At 38.8% G+C, this 24,315-nt stretch overlaps 1 pseudogene; it reads right to left on the bottom strand.

Moving 5' to 3' along the window:
* Positions 1–6,874: 6,874 nt before the first annotated feature.
* The window catches only part of LOC149178185 (protein NUCLEAR FUSION DEFECTIVE 4-like), a 37,171-nt pseudogene continuing 19,730 nt past the window's right edge, over positions 6,875–24,315 (bottom strand).

The following is a 24,315-nucleotide window of genomic DNA, read 5'->3' as shown; positions in this document are numbered from 1 at the left end:
ACGAAATAATAAAGCCAGAAATAAATACTTCCCAAGAGTTGTAATATGTCGCACTCCTCTCCCAGTGGTAGAACTAAAATCTGTGGGAATATCCTATGTTTAATATGCTCGAAACTGTGTACAATTTGCAATGGGTTTTCCATATCTAGGCTTTGAACATTGATTTTGTTATTTTTTGTTTCAATTAAACTCACCTCGCATCTTTCGTTAATGACAGGATTTTCTACTTTGGTATTTTACTGCTCTAGAGATAAACTCTAAGCATTTAACTTGCCTTCATTCCTTATAATGTTTAAGGAAACCTTGATGGGTATATATGTAGGGTCCATCAATAGAATGATAAAGATGGCAATGTACACTCCTTCAAGTTGGTGTTTCCCATGTGGCAAGAACTCAAAAGCTATATAATATACAGTAGTGGTTAGGGAAATCAATGTGCATATAATCATGTATTTCTTATCTGCATCGTCCCCCATGGCCCCTGTTTCTAATTATGAGAAATGCAGTATTACTGCTGTAATGACACCCACTACAAAGTGGACTATGAAGTTTAAAAGTAAGTACAATGAAGGATTCCCAGGGTCCAGAATGGAAGAGAGACAAGTATAAATCATAGGACTAAGGCCTACATAGCTTGTGCTCAAGCCAGAAGTCATTCCTCCCTCCCCTGAGAAAACTTCAATGGAATCCTTGAAGCTCATAGTGTTGAACCAACAAATGTTATTCCCTGCGAGAAAGTAGAATATATACACCTGCATTGACAAAATAACAAATTAAATCTCATACGAGATGACACCAAGCGAGCTATAACACTGCAACAATAAGTATATGTGAATATTTTAAATTCACCATATTATAATAATATTTTTAAGAAAATTTCTACCATGGAAAGAGTGCATAATTTTGGGAAGAGTCTATAATTTTATTTCCATTTCTTGTAGTAATCATTATGTGAAGAAACTCTTAATATCCTAAAACACATAATATCTTGGAGTTTTGTCTTGTTGGGAATATCTGTCATTAGACCAAAACCCACAGGTGTTAGTTAATGACCGCATCGCCAAAGATCAGGATCCACTAGAGGCGATTAGTCCATGTCGTGAAACACACTGTGAGTGTTGGTTTACCCAATGTCCAACAATCTGCCCCCAATGCTAGCCGAGTGTGTATCAAACTCATGACCTACGCTCTAATACAACTTGTTGGGAATCACGATTGTCGTTAGAACAAAATCCACAAGTGTCAGTCAATGATCGCATTGTTAGAGATAAGGATCAACAACAGGCGGTTAGTCTGTGTCACGAAACATATAGAGAGTGTTGGTTTAACTAATGTCCAACAATCTCCCCTCAACGCGAGTTGGGTGTGTATCGAACTCATGACCTACACTATGATACCACTTGTTTGGAATCACATTTGTAGTTAGACCAAAACCCACAGGTGTTAGTCAACGATCACATCGCGAGAGATAAAGATCCACGAGAAGTAGTTAGTCCATGTTACCAAACACACAGGAGCTTTAATTTTCCAAATGTCCAACAAGTCTTTGAGTTCCTTGTATACTTTGCAAAAACTCCAACATGTCTTTGAATGCCTTGTACACTTTGTAGGAACTCTAGTAAAATCCAGAAAAATTCATCCCTCAATTTGTGTGAACTATAAAAAAATTAAATAGAATTCTAAAAGAATGTAACCTACCAATAATCTAATGGATCCATAATTTCACTCAATGTTAGCCATTGAACTCCATAACCCACCATTCCCAAGCTCATCCCTATGCCAAGAACATCCCAGATGGGCAGATATGTGCACGCCAGTCTAGAGACCCAACCCATGACTTTTCCAATATTTGAGGCCACCGCTAGGTTATTCAGTTGGACTTGATTAATCCCCATAATTTTCTTCAATTCAGAAGATTAATCAGAAGAATTGAAGTTGGTTCCATTGGTATATTGTAGCCATATCGCTGCTATAAAACAAGTCCAGTGTTTGATGAAAAGTAAGTTAGAGCTTACATATTGCTGCTCTCATATAGGCATGATAATAACCATATAACTGAATATCAATAACTGCTTACATTATGTTAGTAGTGGCCATTTTTATGGATGGAACCCATGCCAACGTGCAATCACAAGACACTACAGTCTACTCAACGAAAAGCTAAGAAAGACCCTAAAGTCTTCAAGTCTTTGGTTTGACGTAGAAAATAGAGTCTTCTGGTCCGATGAACATCACGTATTCTAAATGCGTGGGATGGCCATGCACGTCTCCAATGTGGGATGACCATTCGTGTCTCCAATAACTCGATTGTCAAATTCCATAATGCAGAAAGTAGAAAGGACAAGCGAGTTTCAAATTTGAATAAAAAAATCCAAAACATTGTGTTCGCATTACAAACAAGAGTCTCAATCGAAGAAAATTATGATAAATATTTTAAAACCTAACATAATGAAAATTAGAGTACGTGAATCTTTTTTATAACTCTTTCGAGTGGCAGAGAATTTCACCTGCCTTATTTTCATGGGTCTTCCGACAAGAGACTAAGAAGAAATGAAAGTTGTACGGGTCAGTTGGGCACATAACCATTCATGCCTAGGTGATAGGAGGGAGACAATAAAGGATTCAACCATGAGGATTCTTTTATAGTTGGGTATATTAATTTGCAAGAAAGTACCCATGAAGAATATGAGCATTCAAGTGTAGATAGTGAGAAATATGAGGTGTTATTTGAAGAGTAAGTGAATAATAATTAGCTAGCATGACAAGAACTTAGAAGTGCATGGAGAAGTGAAGGAGGAAATCCTTCCTAATGGTGTTGTTGAGGCAGACTCTTGTACAACTAATTCCATAGATTTATAGGAGGACGTCCATGAAGAATACAAACAATTAAGTGTGGATGTTAATAATTGTTCACATAAGCACTAGACAAATTCTGTGAGCATTCATCGAGACTTGCAAGATGAGCCAGTAGTGGTAAACCAACATGATGAACATTGAGAGCTGCATGGGTATGATGTGGATGATACAGATGATGTGCATAATCATTGAGAAGCTCAAATTGGAGATGTGATTGAGATAGTAGATCATTCGTCTTTGGAGCTAGTTATTAATATGGTATAGGTAGATACATTTGCATTTAGTAGGGCACCAACACTGTGAGGAGAAGACTTCTACGAAAAGATTAAACATTTCAAGACAAATCTTATGATGTTGAAGTAAAGTAACAGTCTGAGGCACTGTCTTATACGAGAAGAGGAAAATTGAGGAGCCCATAAGCGTTTGTGTCTAGTCAGTAGCCAAGATATCTAGTGTTGAGGAATGATTCAAGTCCCTCACAAGATAGCAAAAGGAATATACTTGGGAATTGCAAAAAAAACCCTCTTTAGGGATACCTTGACAAGGCTTGCAACTCTATCAACACACCTTTGTGTATTGAAGGAAAAGGGGGAAATTTTTCCAGATGGGTTTTATAGGTGGGCTAGGATCGAGCAAATTTCTGACAACTTAGGAGCATCCAAATTAGGATTAAAGTATCGCAACATCAACATGATGGGATTGTTTCTCGTGTGAGTATTTACACACATGAGATGATGAGTTGGTACCTGATTGAAGAGATGATTCTTGGGAGGACATTCATAGGCAGGGACATAATAAAGTTAGAGCCTTGGACCAAGGGCTATGAAATTTGGTGGCATTGGGATTCAAGAGGATCTATTAATGGCAATTTGAGTCAGTGATTGGATTGGGATCCAGGTGGCGATTCATATGCTAGTGGATCTATTTGTGAGTAGTGGACTCAGATGTTGATATGGGATCTAGGCATCGATAAATCTATCCTTGATTAAGTGATATAGTGGCATATTGTGATGGTTCAGTGATTCATATGGGATCCTAGTATTGATACTCAACTGCTTTGGACAGCTAGACTCGTAGACATATGCGAATTGCTTGAGGGAAAGCAACTTGGGGTAAGAGGATTTGTAATATTCCTTTCTTTAGTTAACCTTATGGTGTGGCAAGGATGGCCCTCTAGAGCTGGTGACTGTAAGGTTACATGAGTGAAATAGACCTTTACAATGCAGAGGCAGAAAAATACGATATTTATGGTATTTACTGTGGTATTTTCACATAGTATTTTCCCATGGGATATACCATTCATGGTTTTTGGCACGGAGGCTTTTGAAGAAGAAAAATAATCCCTTTTGATGTAAAAGGTGACTTCAAAATAACTTAAATTAAAAGAGTTACTTAAATAAAATAAGTAAAGGGAGAATAGAAAAATAATAAAATAAAGTCTTCTAGAAGATTGGAGAGAGTTTTATCGATCCTTTAAAATGGAGGAGGAACAATGAATTATATAAACATGGATTTGTTGATCATATTGATATTTTGTAGAGAACTTCCATCTTGATTTCTTAATATTGAGATGAAACCTGTGATGGTATCTCCTTGGTGAGTCTATCAAGGCTTCACAAGTGAGCTTCGGTGTTTTAGTTTAGCAATTTGATGAGTAGTTGTCCATGCCATTGGAAAGGGATTCATTGTTAATTATATTAGCATATATTGTTTTTATAACTATTAATAAAATAAAGTGGGTGCATTTTTTAGATTATTTTATGTTATGTATTTTTGGTTGCAAGCATTGTTTAAATTTCAGTAAATGGTAAAATTTTCATTTAAATGTTTTACCGTATTTAAATTCCCTAACGATGATCTGGAAATGATTATGATTTTTTTTTTTTAAGTAAAATGGCCCAGCTATCTAATGAAAATATTAATCGGAATATTATAATGTTTTTGATCTACTAAAGTATGTATAGGGAGAATTAACTCAAGTTGAGGGAAAACATCTTCTCAAAAAATTTCCTTTTCAAATATAAGATTTTTGATGAAATCAGCGATAACATGATAACCGCATCGATATCCTTCACTCCCTTGAACACATGCACATGCATTTGAGAGATTTGAATTAGAGAATCACGTAGATCAAACAACATCTCAGTATTCTTGCAGTCGCATGGGGAACCTCGTAACGCCCAATGTTTTTGGTTCTTGAATTTTTATTTACAACTATTTATGTACAAAGCCACATAACCCAACATTTCAATCCTAATTTAATTACTATTTATAATTTAATTTGTAAATTTTCAATTTCTAACAATAATACAATTCATCACATAAACATATATGTTTGTTATAATAGCATTATAATTCTAATTAATAATTGATATGAAAATTTGTATGGAATTACATGTTTTGGAAATAAATAAATTCTTTTTTCTAAAAAAAATAATTTAATTTTATACAGGTTTTATGCCTTTAAGATATTACATATTCGAAACAGAGAACCTCATAAGACCCAATGTTTTTTATTCTTGATCTTTTATTTACAGCTATTTATGTACAAGGCCATATAAGCCAATATTTCAATCCTAATTTGGTTACTATTTACCATTTAATTTGTAAATTTTCAATTTCAAAAAATAATATAATTCATCACATAAACATATATATTTGTTATAACATCATTATAATTCCCATTAATACTTGATATGAGAATTTACATGGAATTACATGTGAATTTGCATGGAGTTACATGTTTTGGAAATAAATAATTTAAAAAAAAAAATAATTAAACTTTATATAAGTTTTATCCCTTTAAGATATTACATATTCAAATCCAGAGAAAGACCAAATATCGAATCCTATCGTCGTTCTCTCAGGTTTGATATAAAATGGAATAAGGTTCACATAAACATTCATGGGTCCATTGGCAGGTTGGCAGGTTTTATGTACACGCTGGCAGATTTTATGTGATGGCAGGATACACATAAACATTGGTTAACGTGCCGTTATCCTATTTGCATATATATTCTTTACGCAAGTTATCATAGGGGTACAACATAGTTGGAATCAGGCTTGAATTTCAAATTTATCTGGTCTGTTTTGTGGGAATTTGATGGAGGTCATTTGTTTTTCATGTCTATCAGGCTTGAATTTCAAATTTATCTGGTCTGTTTTGTGGAAATTTGATGGAGGTCATTTGTTTTTTATGTCTATTGCTTTGTGTTTTATGTAAATTTATAAGTTTTTAATTTTTATGCGTTTATATGCCATATTTTTTATAAAAGAATAAATTTTAATGTAATTAATATTATTATTAAAAAAACAGAGTAATTCATTATTTTATTAAGTGTACGTCATGTCCAAACAATCTTTTTCTCCGGATTCTTCTTTTGTGTAAGAATCCCATTTGCACTCAATATACAGAATGTTTACAAAACATAAATGCTACAAGTAAACAGATTATCAAATTTAACCTCTATCTAAATCATTTATTAAAATCTTATGATAGACCACTTATATATTTAAACATCAAATTTAAGGTTTGTATATATTTTTGCTGGTCAAAATTTATGTTGCCTCATAAAAGTGGCACAGAGATAGATACCCGGTTTAGTTAAAAGTTGAAACAAAAAATGAATCTTCTATATTTTGAATCTCCTTTCCAAAAGAGTTATATGGGCACTGTAGGTTCCCAATTTTATTTATTCCTGTCAGCCTCTTTTAAAACATTGTAAAGCACAACGGATTAATCCTGGATCCTCCTGATCCAATGACCATGTATTTATTTTACATCTCGTCATAAAAAAGTTTTTATGGTTGAAGAAAGATGGAAAAAAGGACCGAACGTCAAATTCCAGCCCTGGTTGGAATTCGTCTCTGAAATTAATGAAATCAATGCGACACAGGTCGTGCGACGTTTGTAGCCAGAGTTCCGGACACAGTGGTATTAGTGTTGCGATTTTCGTGCAGAAAATATAAGACAAGCTTTTATATTGATATTTGTATAAATGAAATACATATAGTTAATTCAATCTGTTTCATGGAATCGTTCCTTGTGGATAGATTCATACAACTCGCGTGCTCTCATGCATAGAACAACGCAGAGAGCAATTCCAAAGAGACATACACATCCCCACAGCAGAAACGTCTTTTCGAAACAGTGTCTTCCCACGCAGAGATGCGGACCGCCTGAGTTTCTTACATGTTCCTCCATATCAGAAGAATGAAGAGAAGACGAGTCATCATAGATGATTCCTGCAACTTCACCGAAGAGAAGAGAACCAAATGCAATGTTTGTGACAAGAATGTTGTGGTTGATTCAAACTTTTCATTCCGAACATCTCTGATGAAATCGGAATGGCTATGGCGCTGATGGCTCCTACAGAAGTTCCAACCATGGTCGTGCTCACATAAAGGACAACGCTGCTGGTTGGGTTCATGAATCTCAGCATGAAGAAGGCTGCAAACAAGGGAACCATCCATATGCCCATCCATCCTGGCCCTGGGAGGGCCCGGTATTTTCTCAACTTCCGGCATTTCTAATTCACAGAAAACGATACCGTTATACTAAGAAAGCATAGAAAACCCTAGTACGAAAAGATGCACAATAGATATGCAAGAAAGGAGAATGTATGGATTAGTATACCAAGATATAATCGGGAAGGCCGGATGCAATACGCCCAAAAAATCCAAAGGACGAAACAAGAGATACTAAGATCGGTGTCCTGGAGTATCCGAGGGACTGAACAATTTGCCCTAGGTTGTTCATATAAACTATTCCAACAGTTCCTCCACAAAAATATACGAAATAATAAAGCCAGAAATCAATACTTCCCAAGAGCTGTAAGATGCCGTGCTCCTCTCCCAGTGGTGGAACTGAAATCAGTCAGAATCTCCTACTCTTAATATGCTCGAAACTGTCTACAGTTTGCAGTGGGTTTTCCATATCTAGGCTTTGAACATTGATTTTGTTATTTTCACTTTCAATTAAACTTACCTCGCATCTCTCGTTGATGGTAGGATTTTCTACTTTGGCATTTTGTTGCTCTGGAGATAAACTGTTAGTGTTTAACTTCGCTTCATTCCTTCTATTGTTTAAGGAAATCTTGAAGGGTATATATGTAGGGGCCATCAGTAGAATGATAAAGATGGCAACTTACACTCCTTCAAGTTGGTGTTTCCCATGGGGCAAGAACTCAAAAGCTATAGAATATACAGCAGTGGCTAGGGCAATCAGCGTGCATAGAATCATGTCTTTCTTATCTTCATCGTCCTCCATGGCCCCCATTTCTAATTCTGAGAAATGCAGTGCGACTGCTGCAATTACACCCACTACAGAGGGGACTATGCAGTTTAAAAGTAAGTACAGGGAAGGATTCCCAGGATCCAGAATGGAAGAGAGACAGGTGTAAATCACGGGACTGAGGCCTATATAGCTTGTACTCAAGCCAGAAGCCATTCCTCTCTCACCCGGGAAAACTTCAATGGCAGCTTTGAAGCTCACAGTGTTGAACCAACCAATGCTATTCCCAGCGAGAAAGCAGAATATATACACCTGCGTTGACAAGAAAACAAATTAAATCTCATAAAAGATGACACCAAGCTAGCTATAACACTTCAACAATAAGTTTATGTGAATATTTTAAATTCACCGTACTATAATAATATTTTTTAGAAAATTTCTACCATGGGAGTATAATTTTATTTCAATTCCTCGTAATCATACGAGAAGACATTGGTAATCATTACCTGAAGAAATTTATAATAATCTGAAGCTTCTTTCGCCACTGTTGTTAAGTTAAAATCACCAAAACCAGCAGAGGTTAATCAATTATGGCATTGTTAAAGATAAAGATCTACAAGAGGCGGTTAGTTTAATCCATGCTATGAAATACAGATGGTGTGTTGGTTTACCCAATGTCGAAGAATCTCCCCCCAATGCAAGCCGGGTGTATATGATCTCATGACCTACGCTTTGATACCACTTGTTGGGAATCACAATTGCTTTGATACCACTTGTTGGGAATCACAATTGTCATTAGACCAAAACCTGAAGGTCGATTGCATCGCTAGAGATAAGGATCTACCAGAAGTGGTTAGTCCATGTCGCGAAATACATGGGGAGCACTTACTCAATGTCCGACAATCTCAACCCCAACACAAGCTGGGTGTGTATCAAACTCGTGTCCGATGCTCTGATACCACTTGTTGGAAATCACGATTGTTGTTAGACCAAAACCTATAGGTATTAGTCAATGATGACATCAATAGAGATTAGGATCCAAGAGAGGTGATTAGTCCATGTCGTGAAACAAATAAGGAGCGTTGGTTTACCCAATGTCCAACAATCTCCCTCCAACGTGAGGATGGTGTGTAACGAACTAGCGATCTATGCTCTCATACCATTTGTTGGCAATCACAATTGTTGTTAGACCAAAACCCACAGGTTTTAGTCAACGATCACATCGCGAAAGATAAGGATCCACTAGAGGCGGTTAGTCGTGAAACACACCGGGAGCATTAGTTTACCCAATGTCCAACAATCTCCCCCCAACATGAGCAGGGTGTGTAACGAACTCGTGACCTACGCTCTGATACCATTTGTTGGGAATCACGATTGTGGTTAGACCAAAACCCGCAGGTGTTAGTCAACGATCGCATTGCGAGAGATAAAGATCCACGAGAGGTGGTTTTTCCATGTTGCGGAACACACGGGACCGTTGGTTTACCCAATGTCCAACAATCTCCCCCAACGCGAGATGGGTGTATATTAAACTCGTGACTGCGCTTTCATACCACTTGTTAGGAATCACTATTGTCATTAGACCAAAACTCGGAAGTATTAGTCAACAATCGCATCACCAGAGATAAAGATCCACAAGGGAAACACACGAGAGCGTCAGTTTACCCAATGTCCAACAATCTCCCCCAACGCGAGCCAAGTATGTATCAAACTGGTGACCGAAGCTCTCATACCACTTGTTGAGAATCACAATTATGGTTAGACCAAAACTCTTAGCCATAGATAAACATCGAGGAGAGACTATTAGTCCATGTCACGAAACACATGGAAACATCTAATATATAATACTTAGCATGAATTCTAAGCATGAATTCTAGTACAATTAGGAAAAATTCATCGCTAAATATGTTTGACCCATAACAAAATTTAATAGATTTTTTTGAAAAAATACAACCTTCGATAACAAAATTAAATAGAAATTTTGAAAGAACATAACCTTCGATAACAAAATTAAATAGAAATTTTGAAAGAATATAACCTGCCAATAATCCAATGGATGGACGATTCCACTCAAAATTAGCCATTGAACGCCATAACCCACCATTCCCAAGCTCATTCCAATGCCAAGAACAGCCCAGGTTGGCAGATATGCGCATGCCAATCCAGAGACCCAACCCATCACTTTTCCGATATCTGAGGCCACCGCTAGGTTATTCAGTTGGAGTTGATTAATCCCAATAATTTTCTTCAAATAAGAAGAGTAATCAGAAAAATCGAAGTTGGTTCCATTGATAGATTGCAGCCATATCGCTGCTATAAAACAAGTCCAGCGTTTGATGGAAAGTAAGTTAGAGCTTGACATATTGCTGCTCACGTTCAGGGCACGGCAATAACCATATATCTGAATATCAATAACAGCTTACGTTATGCTAGCATTGGCCATTTTTATGAATGGAACCTATGCCAACCTGCAATCACAAGACACTCTAGTCTACTCAACGAAAACCCAAGATAGACCCTAAAGTCTTCAAGTCCTCGGTCCAACGTAGAAAATAGAGTCTTCCGGTCGGCTGAACACCACGTATTCTAAATGCGTGGGATGACCATGCGCGTCTCCGATCAATTCGATCGTCAAATTCCATAACGCAGAAAGCAAAAATGACAAACGAGTTTCAAATTCGAACAAAAAAATCCAAAACGTGACAAACAAGAGTCTCAATCGAAGAAAATTATGAGAAATGTTAAAAAAACTGACAATCCGTGACAAACAAGAGTCTCAATCAAAGGAAATTATGAGAAATATTAAAAAAAACTGACATAATTAATGTTAGGTAAATGTGACTCATGATAGAGTTAAAGTTGACTAGGTTAAACAGTGATGGTTTTGGGGCACATGGTATTGTGCACTCATAGTATTTTGCTCGTGGTATTATATGTAATGGAGCTTAAAAAACGCTCGAAGGACTTCATTGTAGTGTAAGACCTGGAGGTGAGTAGTGAAGGCTTACTTTGTGGAATTGCCCAAAGTTTTGGCCAATGCTAATGAGATCTTATTAGGTTGAGCTTTTCCCGGAATTTTGGGTTTCCCGAATAAGCATTTGTGTTTATGGTTGTGGCTGGTTATTTTTATATTTATTCCTCTAAATAATTATTTATGTTATGCAATAAATTTCTTAACAATTAAAATTAGAGAATGTGAATCTTTTCTATAACTCAACAAGATTCAGAGATTTAAACTTGATAGATTTAGATATGAATATATTGTAAAATCAAATCAAATGCATGTGATGCAAAGTGAGAACATGATTGGAAGTAATCTGCGATTTTTTTGGAATTTCTGATGGATTTTTGGTTGAAAAAAAAAAAAATGTCATACGAAGAATTCAATTCACTTGTCCAACTAAATGAAAAACCTTTCCAAAAAAAGTCACACTCAAAAAGCACTGGTTAATCCTATGGGCCCGACGAATGAAAACGCATCTTTACCTCTTAACAATTACCTTCATCGGCGCCGATATTATCGGAGGCTCTAAAGTCTTCATGGTATCCATAAATTTGCAACTGTCGATGAGGGTGGGAGTTCGATCTAGCTTACATAAAGATGGCAGTTTGTCAAGGGCTATATCCCGAAGTTACTATATGATTTTGTGAAATAATATTTCCATAACTTTCGGTGATTAATGCCTAAGATTTCAAAGTAGGTCTAAAAAAAAGGTTAGAAAGGGTTTATTTAAAAACATCGTTGCGAAAGCTTTTGTAAAAGTATTACATGTTAAGGCCTAAAATTTCAAAGCATATTGAAAAAGAACGGAAGAAACGGCTTTATTTGAAAATTTTATTGCGAAAGCTTTTGTAAGAGTATTACATAAACCATAGATGAGATTTAGCCGCATTTCAAGATAGTTATAACAAGGATTTTATAATTCATAATAGTTGAAATATTGGAAAATATTAACACTATTAATTTGTTAGTAAAATGTAGAGAATAAATATAAAGAAAATTTGAGTCATAGAAAAAGGGCCAAATTCTTATAAGTGGAGAAGAGAAGAAGAAAAACTTGTAAGAAAAGACTCTTGTCCAGAAAAGAGAAAGATGTTGATAATGCTAAAAAAAAATATGGATGTTGAAATTGTAGATCTTATAACAATTTATTCGATGATATGAGTAAAAGCTTTCTCTAATCAAGTGGTAGTAAATTGTTTTAAATATGGGAGCCAAGAAACCTAAATGAAATTGGTTGATCTTTAAAATAAAAGATGTTGCAGAGGCACAAGAATGTCAAACACTTACAACCACCACATAAAAGGTTTAGAAAAGAGTAAGTGTTAATGAGGAACCAAAACAAAGGCTTCAACCAAAGAAACCATCATCAACCAACAAAATAACAATTAATCATGTAGACATTGAACTATCCAAACAAGAAGTATGAAAAACTTATAAACTCAACTTGGAGGATAACAAATTACATAACAAAACTTACCCCCTTAATTTTTTTTGACAGTAAAATCTAATCAAAACAAACTATGACAATACTCCTAAAGATGTTTGAACACTATCACCATCAACATTAATTAAATAGGATTAAGGAAATACAAGATAGTCACTGACAACAAGATGATAAGATAGCAAGGTCCAATCGATTAGTTGACTAGAGAACATAGTACAAAAAATAGGTAACCTTTGTCCATCAAGATAATCTTTGTCATTATCAAACTCGCTCACGATAAACATAAAGTAATAGCAATCAAATCTTTTTCGATAACAATCTAGTCAAAAACTCACATCAACCATAATTTCTAATTGATCCCTAGTAAACCACTTGTAACAAATACAAAACAAAATGAACATTATACAACTGCATAGCCCATGACACACAACAATATGAAATCTGTAAACACATGTTCAAATGATGCCATGACCATCCTTCAGTCCAACCACAATGAATGTCAATAAATGGAATTAGTCCACAGTCCAACCTTTCTTGTCATTTTTGCAATGAGTTGAATGCATAGCTACTAGGTTTCTTATTCTTCATTAAAATTATTTGATTTGTATAAGGGTCTTGTGGTGGCTCAGATTTATGTTCTATAGACTCAAATCCTAGTGCAACAATATTGTCATTTGCAATGACACTTGTAGTCATCTCATTAATTTGCACAACATAGTTAGTAATGGGCTACTCTTCCAACAATGTAGTCTAAGATCTCCCTGCAACAAATGACATTTTCCCAAATTCAACAAGATCAGATGTAGGAAGTGAGTTAGTAGAAATGGCATATCAAAGACTAGATCTAGTTGTATGCACTTTATGCATAATGGTAACAATAATTCCTATTCAAGTCTTCTTGATTCCTTCTCTAGTATATCCCATTTTACTCATTAATTGGGACCCAATATTGGTAGTGATTTTTCAAAGATGGGTGAAACAAAAGCGTGTGATAGTACAAACGTCTGAACATCAACCTTCTTACAAACAATGGAGCTATAATCAAGATCATCAAATGTGTAATAAGTAATAGGTGATCCTAGCAACTCAACAACAATAGTCTTCTTCTCAGCATTTTGTAGTCCACAAACTTCTAGCTCAAGGTTCTATTTGCACCCCTGTAAGCTTTGAATAACATCATTCTTCTGATTCAACTACAATAACATGGCATTGTAATCTTCTTGCAAGGCTTGATATTTATCAAATAGTCTATTGTTATCTTCTTGAAGAGGGGAAAATTCATCACAAATAATTTCCACTAAGGATTTTAAATAGCCAACCTCATTAGCTCACTAAGATATTTTTCCTCCATCTTGCAAATTTAATTCTTCAAGATATCATTTTCTAAACAGGAAGGAGCCTCAAATTCCTCCTTCAAATCATCAATAAGTTCAACCTCAGTATCAAATTCATCTATCATATTTTAGGGGGAAAAATCTTACAGTTGTCACAAGGCTATCAATAATAACATTTTGGACCTAATTCTTGAGTCTTGCATTATGTGTGCAAGATAGAAATGACTGAGTACAAGTTAAGTACCTCATTAGAAAGTTGACAAGCTACCTTATTCTCATGGAGTTCTTACAATCTCTTAGTTGTTATGATAAATTGTTCACAACACCAAGTTGATTATGTGTTAATTGTTGGGTTGTGTTATATTCTTTCCATGACTAGCCCACGTAGTTAACTGGGGGGTTAGAGGGGGGCAGAGCCCCCCCTTCGTTGCACCGATTGCGTAGAGGGGGGGTCACATGGGATTTGAGGGGTGCAGGTAACCCCACTATATGGGGTCTGGGGTAGCACCCTAGAAAATTTAGGTTTTGGAACCTATGTTAGGTTGGGCAGACCCACCTATGGTTTTGTGCATGATTTTTCGCACATGTTTTTGGACACAATGGTTTTCAGTCCATGGTATTGGACGCGATGATTTTCGGTCCATGGTATTGGATGCTTCAACATGTATAAATATCTATTATAACATTGAAAGGAACATAATGAAAAATCAAGTTGGTAGTCCCGGTTTTGGGATCCAGGGGAAAATCTCTGTGTATATATGTTTTATGTGTTATGCTCTCGCATTGTTTATTTTATGTGTTTTAGAATTCGTATGCAGGTAATTTCTATACGGGGTTAAAACCTACATTTGGTATTAGAGCAGTTTTGGCTTCAAGGGGACACCTTTGTTGCTGAGGGGTTTCGCTTGGGCCTCTGGTAGACCCTGTTCAGTGGGAGATCTGCGAGATCGATTCTAGTGGTGAAAGAAGATGGCAAGCAGTGGAAAGATAGAGATAGAGAAATTTAATGGTTAGAGTTTTGAGTTGTGGAAACTCAAGATGTAGGATCTGTTGGTGGATAAAGATCAGTGGATTGTGATAGATCCGGGTACTAAACCAAAGGGAGTGTCCGATGAAGAATGGAAGAAGTTGGATCAGAAGGCAAGGAGCACAATACGATTATGTGTCTTAGATTCAGTATTGTTGAATGTATCAGGGGAAGCTACGGCGAAGGCTTTGTGGGACAAATTAGGGACATTGTACCTATCTAAGTCTCTGGTGAATAAACTATTCCTGCAGAAAAAGATGTATAACACAAGGATGAAAGATGGAGACTTGGTGACAGAGCATCTAAACGCATTTAATAATATGGTAAGTCAGTTAGCATCTGTTGATATTAAAATTTCAAATGAAGATAAGTGCATCAGTTTGTTTTGTTCTCTACTAGATTCGTAGGATAGTCTAGTTATTGCAATAGGTAGCAATGCAACTACCTTGCAGTTTGATGAAATATTCTCATCCTTGTTGACAGAGGAGATGAGATGGAAAAATATGGACAGGCAAAATGGTGATGCCTTGTCTGTACAATGATGGTCCCAGAATAGAAACAAAAATAAGTCATCGAGTGGGAGATATAAATCTAGAGGGAGATCTAAATCTCCAGGAAAACTTGTAAAGGTGGTGTGCTGGAAAAGCGGAAAGGAAGGGCACTTCACAAGGGACTATAAATCTAAAGCTCCTGATAAAGGAAAGGGATCTGATGATGCTCCTTTTGCAGAGGCGAAAACCACTTCACATGAAGGTGGGGATGTGTACTTGGCTTCTTCAATGAGGCATGGTTGATTGACTCAGGTGCATCCTTCACTTCACTCCCCATAGAGAGTGGTTCTACGAGTATGAGAAATACGATGGTGGCGATGTCTTCTTAGGGGATGATAGCAAGGCTAGAATCATTGGTCGTAGAAAAGTAAAGTTGAAGTTACAAGGTGGAAGGGTTAGAACACTTCTGGGTGTTCTGCATATTCCTGCATTGGCTAGAAATCTGATTTCTGTAAGCAAGTTGGATGATGCAGGTGTAAAAAAGTGTTCGAGAAGGATAACTTCAAGATGGTTCGGGGAGCACTGGTATTGATGCGGGAGTTCAGATTGGAACTCTGTACAAGCTACAAGGTAGCATGGTTCTTGATGGGTGCAACAGTTCTGTTCTTCCTGAAAGTGGAGCAGAAAATCTAGTGGTCTCTGGAGATAAGACCATGCTGTGGCATCAAAGGCTTGGACATATAGGAGAGAGGGACTTCAAATACTTCATGGTAAAGGTATGGTAGAAGGTATGAGTAATAGCTCTCTGGATTTTGATTTCTGTGAAAATTGTGTATATGGGAAGCAAAATTAGGTGAGTTTCCCCTCTAATGGTAAGAGGGCGAAACATTTTGGACCTGTGAAGGTTCCATCACTGGGAAAGTCTATTTACTATGTATCATTTATAGATGACTTCTCCAGGAATACATGGATATATTTCCTTAAGAATAAATATGAAGTCTTTGACAAATTTAAAGAATTCAGGGCTCTAGTGGAAAACCAGATAGAGAAGAAGATAAAGGTGTTGAAGACAGATAATGATGGAGAGTTTTGCAATAAGGAATTTGAATAATTCTATAAGAAATGTGGTATAGCACGGCAGAAGACTACTCCATATACACCTCAGCAAAATGGAGTTGCAGAAAGAATGAATAAGACGTTGATGGAAAGGGTAAGAAGCATGCTCAATGGTGCCGGGTTAGGACAGGAATTCTGGGTAGAGACGGTGGAGACAGCATGTTACCTGGTCAATAGATCACCTTCATCAATGTTGGAGGATAAAACTTCACAAGAGGTATGGACTGGTAAGAAACCCTCTCTTTCACATCTGAGGGTATTTGGATGTGATGCATATGTACATGTTCCAAAAGAGAAATGAACCAAGTTCGATAGTAAATCTGAAAAGTGCATCTTTATTGGGTATAAGGACGGTTTAAAGGGTTATAAGCTTTGGAGCCCAGTAACAAGGAAGGTTGTGTACAGTCGAGATGTGGTGTTCAGAGAGGTGAAAGATGTTATTAAACATGAATTTCCAACCAAAGGAACTTGAGAAGATAGAGTTTTAGCTAAAGGAGGAAGAATTAAGCTCTATAACAGAGGAGGAATCAGAAGATGAAGAGCCACAAACTCCAGGTGTCAGAAGATCAGTTCGAGAAAGAAGGCAACCAAAAAGGTATAGTTCGTCTGCTTTCTATTCAATTTTTTCTTTATCTATTACTGATGATGATCCCAGAACTATGGAGGAAGTAGTAGATTTAGAGGATGGAAAACTCTGGAAAGAGGCCATGGTTGATGAAATGACATCTTTTCACAAAAATGAGGTTTGGGATCTGGTGGAATTGCTAGCTAGAAGGAAACCCATTGGTAGAAAATGGGTGTTCAAGAAGAAGACAAATGCAGAAGGAAAGGTGGAGAAATACAAAGCTCGGTTGGTAGCAAAAGGTTATTCCCAGGTGTCGAGAATTGATTCTGGTGATATTTTTTCTCCTGTTGCCAAGGTAACTTCTATTAGATTACTTATATGTTGCTACTACTTTTGATTTTGAGGTAGAATAGATGGATGTGAAGATAAAATTTCTTCATGGGGATCTGGAAGAGGAAATCTACATGAAGCAACCTGAAGGCTTTGCGGTGAAGGGTAATAAAGAATTGGTATGCAAGTCAAAGAAGTCTTTGTATGGGTTAAAACAATCGCCAAGGATGTGGTATCAGAAATTTGATACATTTATACAGGGACTTGGCTTCACCAGAAGAAAAGAAGATCACTATGTGTATTTTAAATTAATTAGTGACCATGTTATTTATTTGGTCTTGTATGTGGATGATATGTTGCTGGTTGGAAATGACAAGTAAATTATCCATGATTTGAAGACCCAATTGTCCTCCAAATTCGACATGAAAGATCTTGGTGCTGCAAGCTATATTTTGGGAATGGAAATGAAAAGAGATTGGGCAAAGAGGAAGCTCTGGTTATACCAAAGGAAGTATGTCGGGACAATATTGCAGAGATTTAATATGCAGGATAGTAAACTAGTGAAGGTTCCTATTCCTGTAGGTGTAAAGTTATCTGGTGAACAGTGTCCCAAGACATAAGAAGAGGAAGAGGACATGTCCTGTGTTCCATATGCAAGTGTAGTCGGTAGCTTGATGTATGTAATGGTATGAAATAGACCAGACATTTCACATGCAGTGGGAGTATTGAGCAGGTTTATGTCAAAACCAGGAAAGGAGCATTGGACAACAATGAAGCGGGTTTTCAGGTATTTGCGTGGCACTAGTGATTATGGTTTGTGCTACCAAGGAATACCAGGATTGGACAGAGTGTTGGATATTCATGGATTTGTTGATGCAGACTGGGCTGGAGATCTAGATTAGAGAAGATCTACAAGTGGGTATGTGTTTAACCTATTTGGAGGTGCAGTCAGTTGGATGAGTAAGAAACAATCTGTAGTGGCACTATCAACTACAAAGGCAGAATACATGGCAGCCACTCATGCAAGAAAGGAAGCAGTTTGGCTGCAGAGATTTTGTTCAAGTATGGGGTTAGTACAGGGAGCTATAAAGATAGACTATGACAGTCAAAGTGCAATTTTCTTGGCAAAGAACCCTACATATCATTCAAAGACAAAGCACACTGATGTTCAATATCACTTTGTGAGGGACATGTTAGAAGACAAAAAGGTGTTGCTCGTAAAGGTGGACACTTTGAAGAGTACTGCAGATGCATTGACAAAATCTATGATCTCTGAGTTCTCTTGGTGTAGAGAAACAATGGGTCTTGCAGGGCTAGATAATTGACTAAGCTCTCTTGTGGCCCCCTTTGGAAAGAAAACAACAAGTGGTAGAATGTTGGGTTGTGTTATATTCTTTCCACGACTAGTCCACGTAGTTAACTAGGGGGTTAGAGGGGGGGTGAAGCCCCCCCTTCGTTGCACCAATTCCAGTCCTCAATATCTTCATGAAAGTATATGATCAACCTTCGCACAACCCTAACCTGTGGCTCAATTATTTTTGCACTACTATGGCGGCGTGTTGTGTAGATTCCTTAATTATCCTCAGTGATTTGCTTATCTTGCCAAATACTTAAAGTTATCAAAGTGTAAGTAGATATTCGTAATAACGTTCAGTTATTCAATGTAATTGCATTCATTTGCGCATAATATAAGCATAAAAAATAAAATTCATACATAATATATCCAAACACATCAATAGAACAAAGACACAAAAATTGCATAATAAATCCTTTTATTAATATCTCCCAAGTGTTCTAGACTTTGTCCACCCTGCGCACACAGCTGCAAGGGTCCACGCACTCAGCTAGAGACTTCTACGTTAGGCCTTTGCGCACTTAGTTGCAGAGCCTCTATCTACACTATGACTCATGACTTAGACTTCTTCTTCAAAGCTATCACTCTATTACATGATCTGCCATTCTATTGATCGATGCATAAACTACGTAGAGCTTAGATCTTCTTATACAATCCCATGGTCCACGAACCATGGGTAAGTCTCTTACAGCTGACTTTACTTTACAAAACTAAGGGCAGATGACCCTTTTTTACACATAACAGCTTCACACTTCGTGACCACAAAATGCAGAGTCTTTACAATTATATTACAAAAATTGACTTAGCATGGGCTTTTAGCCCCAAAAATGCCATTGGGGCATCCCGCTCCCAACAGGCCCCCAACACAAACATCATGACTCACCCTCGAGTCACTCGGTAGGTGCAGAGATCTTTGCGCAAAGCCCGTCTAGCTCGACCTTGATGACTACAACTTTGGTCGTGATTTGAGCTGCTTCCTGCTTCACATCTTCAACTGTTTTCTCGATTACTGCTCCTACATTATCAGCATGAAGCTATTGTTGCATCGCTTGCAGAGTCGCAAGCTTGCCTTCAATGTTTCCTGTGACTGCATAAGCTTCCTCCAACCAGGGTTTTAGTTGTGCCTTCAGCATTTCTTCCTTGTGCAGCGCTGTGTCCACCTGTTCCTTCAACTGCTTGGCTTCCTACAACTTAGCTAACCTATGTGTTAGCATGACAGTTCGCGTTGTGCCCTTAACTTCATCATAGTGTTGTTGGAGTTTGCGTGCTTCTGCCTCTAGTCTTTGGATGTTTTGGTCCTCCTGCAAGTTGGTCAGGACCTCAAACGATTATTTGAACAACTGTGTGCAGTCTGCTACTGCACTCTCCATCGCCGCAATTGCTTCTGTGATAGTGACCGCTCATTGTTCCTTTACCTTTGGCGATGTTGAAGGTTGGGCCCTCAACTGGAGCTCTATAATCTGTAGGTTCAACTCTAACTGAACCTATGCCATCTATGTCTGTGTCACGCACCCCTGTGGCCAATTTGTGGATGTAGACCTCGACTGGCTCCTCCTCCGAAATGGTTAACTCTAGGACCATTCTACATGCCTCCGCCACGACCTGTATGATCTTCTTTCTCTGGCTGGTCACCTCAACCTCAGTGGCGATGGAAACATTCCTCTGTAGGGCCATTCGCAAGTCGTTTATCTTATATTCATTGATCACCTAGAGGGTGTGGTGCTCACGGGCCCTTAGGTTTGCAATTGCTCCATCCTGCAAGAGGTGGAGTGCTTCAAGCGGAAGCGCTGCCAGGTTCATTCCAACTCCCTTCAAGGTGGCGACAGTGGACCTATCAGCCTCATTTTCTTTGGTCAGTGTTCCATCTAGCAGCACTATCACATTGGAAGCCTTCGTGCACAGCATATCAGCAGCCTCTGACGTGTCGATAGCCAAGTTGGTGGACAGCGTATGAGCTTGCGATGCGTGGGTCTGCAACTCCTGCAGCCTAGTCTGGATGGCCTCTAGCATGATCTAATGCTACTTTTCAAATTGTTGTAGGGCCTCCGCGGTGACATCTCTGACTGTGCAACCAATCTCATATAAGTCGCCCTTTGTCAACGTGATAGAGTCCAGTGAGGTCTTGGTTGCCTTTGATTTCTTCCTGGACCCTCCCTTCTCTAGCTCTCTCATGCACTTAATGCAGTCAGACATCTCTTGAGGATCCGCGTTGTGCTGCTCTATGCCCTCCTCTTCGTTATCAGGTGAAGGCAACCACATGCCTTTGTCAGAGCCCACTGTGTGTCACCTGTATGTTTTCCTTCGTGTTCCATCTGGACCTTCTCAACGGCCTCCTTTTTCCTCTTTTTGACCAGCTACTCCATCTTCAGCTTGGCCTCTTCCTTCTTTTTCTGTGTGGCGAACTTGCTTCCATCCACCGCCAAGTCTGTGGTAGTGCACCACTCCGCTAGCCATTTATCAAGCACTGCATAGATGGCATCATCTATGGCTAGGTATGTCAAATCATACCACTTCGGCGCAGGGTCCTTCTGCGCCCTGACTGATATCTGATGGATAGCTCTACAGGTTAGCGTATACTGTGGGTGACAATCATGGCTTGCGATTGATAGCCATTCTAATATTCATTTCCATCAATATCCAGAAGATCTTGCTATCCCAAACTCACTCTGCATCCTTTGTCGCCCACAGCAAAGTGTACTTCGTTGCTTTAGGAAGGTCTGACGCGACCGAGGAGAATTGGCCCTCCTGTGGTAGCTCCCATGCTACCAGCACGATCGATAGCAAGAGCCACATGTAGTGGAAGGTCATGCTTTGCTCTTGCACTTCATGCTAGTTTTCCAGGAACTCTTCGCGAAGGTAGTCCGACTAGTTAAACTGGACTCCTTCCATGCAATTTTGTGTGAGTGCGATGACAAGCGCAAGCACCTCATCGATGCAACACTTTTGTATCACCTTCCCTGCAAGGATCTATGTTTCCACCTTCACATCGGGGTCGCAGATGCTAGAGATAGAGTACCTACGTGACTTCTTCACCAGTTTGAACTTCTCTTTCATTGATTCTGCGAGCACCTGCTTGCCACCCTTGCCGCCAAAGATCATAGATGGATTTTCAACTTTATATGATAGCCGCATTATTCCGTGAATCAACATATCAGTGATGGGTATCGAATCCTCCAGCCACAGACACCCATCATGCACCAAGCACAGCAGCTGATTGATGACAAAAACTGTCACGGAGGTGCAGTTATAGTGTGGCACCCAAAGCAGGTTGAGTAATACTGCCTTCTCTACTCCTGTGATCCACTTCCATAGCTCTAATGGAGACATCCCCTTATTCGTGTCTATTATGCAGCGCATCAGCTATTTCATCGCCAAGTGTAGGAACTTCTCGTGGTCTACCAAGTCCCAGTCCTCGAGCTTCAATAGAGGCACTTGTGCCAAATGTGGACCGTCAAAAGTGATTTCATCTAGTAGAAGAGGGGTTTGTAGGGTAGTCTTACTTTCATCAATGTCCTTTGGGACCTTGGATTTAGGCTTGCATGGAGGGACATACTCTAGCAATTGTGTATTAGGGTCTACACCCTGGGCTTCAACCTCCTCTATTTCCACTCCCACATCCTCATCATCCATGGGGATGTCTTCGATATCCTCCTCCTCTGCTTCTAGGTTTATAGCCTTGCCTTTCTCCTAGGCAGTGGGCTTTGGTGGGTTTCATCTTGGCGATGCACGCACCGGTATGGCAGGCTACTTGCCCTTCTTGTCTTTCATGGTTTCCTCGGTTGGGTTTGGCTTCGGTCTTAGCATTATCGAGGATTTAGGGACATACACCAATACTTCGGCTACTTCTGGGGCAGCTACTTTAGCCTCTCTCTCCATTTCCTGTGACGGCTCCTCTACTACTTGTTGTGGATTGATAACTTCTGGGGGGATAACATGATCTTCTACAAGAATTCCTGTGTGTCCACCGAAAAAGTCGCAAATACGCTAGAAACTATCAAAAGCTCATATTGCTCGCAATTCATAGGTGCTTGAGAGCTCAACTGCTAAATACTCAAAATGCCTAGTGTTTTTCGCTAGATAGCCACTTGCAATTTATAGGGTAATTTGGATTCAAATCCGACTGTTCCCACCAAAATCAGTTCATTAATGTTAGATTGACAACATATTTTCAAGGATCTAAGCCATAAATTTCGTCTTAAATGCCGGCGGCCTGCTCCATTTGGCCTCACTTCTGCTGTCTTTTCATGAATAGTGACTTTAACGTTCACTTTCTGGCCGACCTGTATGATTTCTCCCTGGGTAGCGCAACTCCCTCCATGCTGCCATGGACCCAGTGACACGTCCTCGCTTCACACCATCTTCCAATCACGTAGCTTCCTAACTAGGGTAGTGTAGTTTATAGTCCCGTACCTCCTTTCAGTGACCTAGAGCGCTAAGACCGTGCTACTTTCATTTAGTCACATGGTCAGGCCACTGGTGTATGGCTTCAAGTGACTACCATTCACCTTTCCTTGTAAGAGTTCTCCATTTAATTTGACCAGTTGTACTACTCCTCCGTCGGTAATCTCCTTGATAACATAAGGCCCTAACCAGTGCATCCCGAATTTCCCTAGAAATTTATCAAACTTACTATCATATAACAAAACCAGGTCATTTACCTTAAATGTGTGCAGCTTGATGTGTCAATCATGTCATGCCTTTCATGCTGCTTTTGGACCTGCTGGTGAAATCCAGCAAAAAATATTTCTTCTTCAACCTCATCCAGCTAATGCAAGCCTCTCCTCTAGGGCTCTGCGATCTTTCATACCTGTAAGCACTGTTATGTGCAGACTAGGCATGATGTATTCCATAGGCATTATTGCTTCCACACCATAGACAAGCCTAAAAGGGGTTTGTCCAGTCAACTTCTTGCATGTCATTTGATAAGTCCATAGCACTGTAGGTACGCGTAGGTCCCAATCACTTCGCTGAGCCTTGAAAACCTTGGCCAACACGTTTTCAAGCACTTTTTTGAACACCTCCACTATCATGTTAGCCTATGGGTGATAAGGTGTGACATTTTGGTGATATACCTAAAATTCCTCCATCAGTGCGTTGATCGTCTCATTGAGGAAGTGTGTACCACGATCACTCATCAAGATCTTAGGACATCCAAATTGCGTCAGTATATGCTCAAATAGGAACTTCCCGGCAGTCGCTCCTATGCAATCCTTCACCGGCTACGCTTCTGCCCAACAAGTCAAATACTTTGTCGCAATGATAATGTACCTTGCTCCTGTCTTTCCTTGTGGTTGAATGGGTCCTACAAAATCTATCGCCCACTTCTCTAAGGGTTGCAACGTCATTTGTGGATTCCAAGGCATTTCATCCCTCCGCGATGGCCTGCCCATTCTTTGACATACATCACATGCCTTGCAATATGATTTTGAATCCTTAGGAAGGGTTGGCCACCACAACCTTGTGCATAGAATCTTCTGTGCCATTGCTCTCCCTACATAATGTCTTCTCGTAGCACCCCCATGAGCGTCTGCGAGGATGCTGCTTCGTTCTAACTCAAGTAC

Source organism: Pinus tabuliformis, chromosome 4_1 (assembly GCF_031772625.1).
Source record: "Pinus tabuliformis cultivar Carrire ecotype Pingquan chromosome 4_1, CPIR1, whole genome shotgun sequence".
In the NCBI taxonomy this organism is placed as follows: Eukaryota; Viridiplantae; Streptophyta; class Pinopsida; order Pinales; family Pinaceae; genus Pinus; species Pinus tabuliformis.
The sequence above is the reverse complement of the archived record's forward strand: the minus strand, read 5'-3'. Positions and strand labels throughout refer to the sequence as shown.